The sequence below is a fragment of the Camelina sativa genome, chromosome 8, assembly GCF_030686135.1.
Source record: "Camelina sativa cultivar CO46 ecotype springtype chromosome 8, ASM3068613v1".
NCBI classification, from domain to species: domain Eukaryota; kingdom Viridiplantae; phylum Streptophyta; class Magnoliopsida; order Brassicales; family Brassicaceae; genus Camelina; species Camelina sativa.
Window position 1 is genome coordinate 12,050,256 of NC_141887.1, and position 6,922 is coordinate 12,057,177.

Genomic DNA, 6,922 nt, shown 5'->3' on the forward strand with positions numbered 1-6,922 from the left:
ATTGCATTGCATTTGCATAGTTTTTAGCCTAAGCAGGTGGTTTTGGATCCAAAGGAGCATGGAAGGATGCTGAGGAGGATTGGAGCTATCAAGTGAAGAAGACAAGGGAGCTAGAGAAGAAGAATCAAGATCCGGATGTCCACTCGACCACCACACTCGACCAGACACTCGACCGTGTGCGGAGAAGGACTCGACCGACTGGAAGAAGCAGAAGAAGAGGTCACTCGACCAAGCAATCGACCGAACACCTTCTCGAATTGACCGAGCCGCCTGCCTATTTTGTCTTCTAGCCATTTTAGGGCTTCCCCTCTCTCCTATATAAACCTCTTGTACCTCATGGCCGTAGAGAGAGCACTTTTAGAGAAATAATATCTAGACCTAGTATTTACCCTTTTGGTAATTATCTACTTTTTGTCTTTCTTTTTCTTAGATCATTAGCCACTTTTGTATTATCTCAAGAAATCTTTGATACTTGTTGGTTCCATAACTTTCTAAGTATTGAGAATTTGAGTTTGATTTCTTCTTCAATATTTTAGATCTTTGTCTTATTTGTCTAATCATGCAAGTTTCATTGATTTCTGGGTTTATGATTTTGTTCATCATGTTTAGTGATTGTGAGTAGTGTGTAGAGATCTTAAGGATGGATTAGGCTGGGTAAAGGTTTTGGGTGTTTAGATTGATCAAGCTTTATTGTTATACATCTCTTCTAGATTAGATATGCTCTATGATATTCTTATACTGAGAGGGTAAGGATAGATCTTAAGCTTCTTAGCATCACACCAATGTCTAAGTTGTTAGATAAGGCTAATGCTAGAGATTATCGTGAAGCATGCTAAGAGATTAGATGTTTAAAGTGATTTTTGACATTGATGATCTGGTTGTTTAATGCCTTCTTTTATATGTAATAACTAGTGAGAACTAGGTCTAAGAGTATCACAGCTTGATTGTTATTGGCATGAGAATGAATTAACAAGTATTAGAAGATCATTGTCTAGAGATAGCTCATTGTTGATTGAGGTTTGTTGATCAGTTTAGATAATCATAGCTTTAGCCCAGCCCATGAATCTATCCTTAGGACCTTTCATTGTTTATTAATTTCCTTGTTTGAGTATTGCTATTCGCTTTCTGTTTGATTTACTTTCGTTTTGCTCTGTTCTAATTGTTGTTCTGTCTCTGTTCTTCGTACTAAGTCACTCGACCTCCCACTCAATCGAGCATCCGATCGAGTGCTTGCTCGAGCATAATCCAGTGTTCTTTTTTATGTTCTGCATCTACTTGTTTCACTACCTGTTTCATTTCCTGTTGCATTCATTTCGTCTCTGTTTGATCTTGTTTCATTACTTGTCTTGCATTAGTTTAGTTCTTGTTCTTGTTTAGTATCATTACTGCTTTGTTTTCACTGTTTATATTGCATTTAGTATCTTGTATTAGTAGCTTTACATTCTGCATTTTATCATTATCATAAGGTTGTTAGTTTAAAACATTCATTATATTTGGCTTGACTTAGATAAATATTCATATCCTGATTGCTTGCATCACACTCATTATGGATTGACATCCTTTATGCTACAACAACATAAGGGTAATTGAAACACCTTGCATCCACCTGTTCATTCATCATCTCTATCTTCATTCATTCATCATCACCAACAACCATAAATAACATGTTTCAGAACCTTGGGCAAGGTAATTTACTTGGGAGATAGCTAACCAATCCTAGATGTCTAAGCAACAATCAATAACAATCCTATGACTAAGAACACTTATGCAAATCAATCCATTTTCATGATAAAGATCCTATGCTAATCAAGTGATAATCAACAATTTCCAAAGGCAATCACAAGGTAAGCATTCATTATAAACAAGTCTAAATACCACTAAGCACCCTAATCATCAATTTCCATTGGCTAGGAATGCAAAGCTCTTGAATAATTTGGTTCAGGAATTTCATCAAACACCTTATGGGCATGGAAATCATATTGTCTAGATTCAAGCTTGATCAAGACTATCTACTATTATTGACACTCATCAAGATAGGAAACACATAAATAAAGCCTTAGACATCAAAGATCAATCATCTATCTCCCTAATATACCTAGCCCAAAGTTCTAATGATCTACTCACTCATCATCATGATCACACAAAGGAAAGAGTTTGATCTTTGTGAAATCATAATAAGAGATTATAGATTAAGAGATTTGAAGAAGAAATTGCTATTAAGAACTTAAAATTACTCAATCATTCAACAAACCAAGAGTAAACAAGTTTAAGAACCCTAAAAAGCTGCTAAACAAAAGGTAAACCAAAGACAATTCTCCCCTTAATAGGGTTAGAGTATTTATAGGAAAATAGAAGGGAACCCGGGTCAACCCAAAACAAATCGGGCCGAACCCGGGTCAAAACTAAAACAAGTGTGGACTTAGGGGGCTACGGGGTGGTCTTGGTCGATTGGTGAGGTCGCGTGGCTCCATCGGCCACCACTTGGCCGATTGGATTTGCCGCGTGTGGCTCCTGATCGTCGCCTAAGTGGGTTCAATCGGCCAGGCTTTGACAGATTGAGGGTGGTCGATGGCTTCACGCGGGCAAGGTTTGGCCGCAGGAGGTGGCCGATGGCTTCAAGCGGGCAAGGTTTGGCCGCTAGAGGTGGTCGCGTGTGGCTCCTGATCTTGACGTCGAGGAGTGGCATCGGGCAGGGTTTGGCCGATGGGAGGTGGCTGATGGGGTTAAACGGGGAGGCTTTGACCGATGGGCTAGGCCGATGATGCTCCCTGATCTTGTGCCATTTCTCCACTTCACTCTTCTTTGCTTCTTTGCACCAAAACAAGTCCGAATGTTCCAAATGTGATGGGATTACTCCAAGATCCTGAGAGATAACACACTAGATGCATATGCTCCTAAAACAACTTAGAATGACAAGATTATGCAACAAAACTATGCAAAAACAAGGCTTAAAACCCAACAAAAACACAAGATATCAACTCCCCCAAACTTATCTCTTGCTAGTCCTCAAGCAAGAACCAAACAAAAAGTGAGAGAGAGAGGTTTGAAAAAAAATATTCAAAACCAAAAAGTATCAACAAAGGATTCAAACCACAGTCCTTAAATGTAATGCAATGGTGCTAAGATCAATCAAAGTGCTTACAAATATTTTTTCTATTGCTTAACACAATGCACCACTCTAGTTCACTTTCTATCTATTGGTGAAGACTTGCAATCCCATTGAACATCTCTTTCACATTCATTAAAGTGTTTGGTGTGATCTTACAAATGGAAAACAAATTAAGCTCAATTGGTTTAGGAAGAAAGGATTTTTAAAGTGGGTTTGTAAATGTGTTTTTGGGTGGCTTACTCTCAAATAAAGAAGGAACACTAGACAATTGTAAAACCAATCTAAGATTGAGAATAATTTGGGCATACAAAGCTTAGCTCTTGATGTTCTACCCACCTAGAAGATTATCTACCCTTTTCTCATCCATCTTTTCTTTATTCTAAACCAAAAACTTCACTTCAATAAACTTAAACCCCTTCTCTTCTTTACTTATGATGTTAAACTTTTGAATATCTCTAAGGCTTCACTTTAAACATAAGCTCTTTTTTTTTTTTACTTATTTGAACTTCTTTTTGATGAACTCTCATTCTCATTAAACTATGCTTTAGCATTCTCTCTCTTCTCTTTTTTTTTTAAAACTTTTCTAGGAGACATCAGCTAGATTTTTCTTTCTCTATTTCTTCTTAAGAGACTTAGAGTTTTTAACCAAACTTAACCTTAGAGATAAATCTTTTCTTTTCTTTTGACCAAGTAATTCTTTCTTCCCCCCCCCCTTAATCTCTCTTGTTTCCAAACCTTTACCCAAATTAAAACACTAACCACCTATTTCTTTCAAAACCAGTCCTATTAGCTAGTTCTAAAGATTCCAAACCTAGCTAAAACAAGAGCCAGTTCTTTGTCATTCTCAATACTCTCAAGATTTCACAACCTATAGCATTATCAACAAAGAGGCCTCACTCAACAAATCAACACAGGGCTTGAAAGAAAAGTTTGGAGTTCAAAGGTATGGCAAGAAATTGGGTTAAACAAAATAGAGTGGCAAATAGAGATTGTTAACCCAAATGAAAGTTCCATGAGCTAGCATTCATAGTCCATAAGCAAGATAATTTAAAGATCAAATTAAAGTCCAAATAATATAGAGATGCAGCAATGATCATGCAAGCTTTACACTAGAAGAAAATGCTTTCAAGTGACACAATGCTTTAAGCTTAGACTCTTCATTTTTTCCCAAAAATTAAACAAGCACCAATGAACTATAAATGAGGGCTGTGGGTTCAATCCTAAGATTCTACTTCTAACAAGGTAGCTTCATCATCATTCCAAAAATGCAAATGCATACTAAATGCTTCTAGACTCAATCCTAAACACAAAAATGAATATGCAAAGCTACATGCATTTTTTATTTTATTTTTGACTTTTCTCAAAACATAGCTATTAACAATGCATCACACAAAATATATGAAAATCAAAACAAAACACAATGTTAGATGGTTAGTCCCTCTCCCCAAACTTAATTCACATTGTCTCGGTGTGAGAAAAGCCTAGAAAAAAGACTAACGGAAAACAAATAAAAATGTAAACTCAAAGTGGTATAGACAATTGTAAAGTTAGGACCATACCTTGGCCCTAGTTGTGAACCATAGGGAATGGAGTGAGAGGAGGAGCTTTAGTGCTCCTTTGAGATCATGTTGAATTGATGGAAGGAGAGTGGAGGTTGATAGTAAGGACACTTGAGAGAAGGTCATGAAGCTTATCTTTGTCATATTGATACTTGGGATTTAGCCTGGCTTTGACACTTTCAAAGGGTGAAGAAGAACTTTTGTGCTTCACTTTGTACTCTATTGCTCCATCAACAAGCCCCAAGGGATGAAAATACAAAGTCATAGGAGATGAAACAATAGTGGGAGGATGGGTTTGTTTCTTCTTCCTCTTCTTGTCAACAGCTTTATTTGCTTGTCTTAAATCATCTTCTCTAGATTCTCCTTTGAGGTCATCAAATAAAGAGTCTAAACACTCACCATCCAAAATTTCTTCATCAAGCTTTAGAGTCTTTTTAATCCCCACATTAGCAACTTGGAGCTCTTCAAGTTGATCATTCAATTCTCTATGCTTTTCCTTAGTGTTCACTTCTTCACTAGTGATTGTTCCACAAAACTTTGTAGAGGAAGGTTTTATAGGATAAGAAGTGTTGGGATTCACTTAAAGAAGAGTTACTCTCTTGTTTTGGAAATCAATGCTTGCCCCACAATGTTGAGAAAGGGAGTTCCTAGTATGAGAGGGAGCTTGTTGGTTTCTTTCATCTCAACTACCATGAAGTCTGTTGGAACTGTGCAATCACCAACCTTGAGTGGATAGTTCTCAATCAAACCAAGTGGAGATTTTGAGGAAGCATCTCCAAACATGATGGAAGTAGAGGGCTCATTCATGTCTTTGATCCCAAGACTCTTTACCATCTCAAGTGACGTTACATTAACACTTTCTCCTGAATCACATAAGGCATCATCAAGTTGTAAATCACCAAGTGAGTAAGGTATAGTAAATCTGCCTGGATCTTCAAGCTTGGATAGTGTTTTTGGTCTGGGTTGTTGTTCACTTGGTGAATCAAATATTCCCATGATTTCTTTCACCTTCTCTTTGTTTGCTAGAATAGCTTTGATGAACTCTATATGGAGAGGAACTTGAGACAAGTTATCCACATAAGGCAAATGTGCTACAACTCTATTCATATTAGCTTTGAAACTTGAGAGCACTTTCTTTTTAGCTTTTGTAAGAACTCTTTGGGGAAATAGAAGTGGAGGATTATAAAGAGGAAGGGCAACACTTGTCACATCTTTTTTTTCAACATCCTTGGCAACGATATCATCTCCTTTAGAACCTTTCTCAGGCTTCTCCTTTTTATCAACCACTAAGCTCTCAACACTAGAACCATATAGAAGAGTAGAGATCTCTTCAATTGACCGTTCATTCTCATCCGCAATGTGATCCACTTTTGATTTTTCGACATGCATACCATAAACCATGTTCACTTCTTTCTTGAAGATAGCATTGCAAAACTCTTTTAGGTTTGGTTTTGGTTTTCCTGGTAGTGAACCCATTTATCTTGGTGAAGAGGATGAAGCTTGTCCTTGGACCTGTGTTTGCAACCTCTCAATCTTAGAATTTAACTCACCATATACATTCTCAACTTTGTTGTGCATGGCTTTCATTTGTGTGGCAAGTTCAATGACACATCTTCCTTGTCCTTCTAGGAGTTGTCTAAGTAGAGCATTTGTGTCATCTACTTTTCCTTGAGGGTGTGGTGCATTCATTTGTTGCTGAGGTTGGGAATAGGTTTGAGGCTTGGCGTGGTAGTTCCCCTGAGGGTTAGGCTGATAGTTGGGTTGAGAAGGAAAACCAGGAGGGTTTTGTGGTGGATAAGTCTGATCTTGTGGGTTCTCCACATTAGTGCTGCGGTAAGAGAGATTTGGGTGGTTGCGGTAATTAGGATTGAACTTGTTATACCCATGGCCACCAACATAATTGACCTCTTCTTGTCTCTCAACACAAGCTTCCATACCTTCTTGATAATCTTGATATAGTTCACACTCATTGACAAAGTGAACTGGCTTTTGATTTGCAAGAATCATCTTATCCATCTTATCATTCAATGCTTTGATCTCCTTGCGGTGCTGCTCATTCATATCACTATAGTCCCTTGGAGTTCTATCATAATCCTCTCCATAGTTCCCATCACTTTGAGCAAGATTCTCAACCAACAACATTCCTTGTTCTGCATTTTGACCCAAGAAGTTTCTATTGCTTGCTGTGCCAAGAAGCATTCTATACTTAGGCAAGACTCCTCTATAGAGTGTACTCAACTAAGACTCTTTGGAG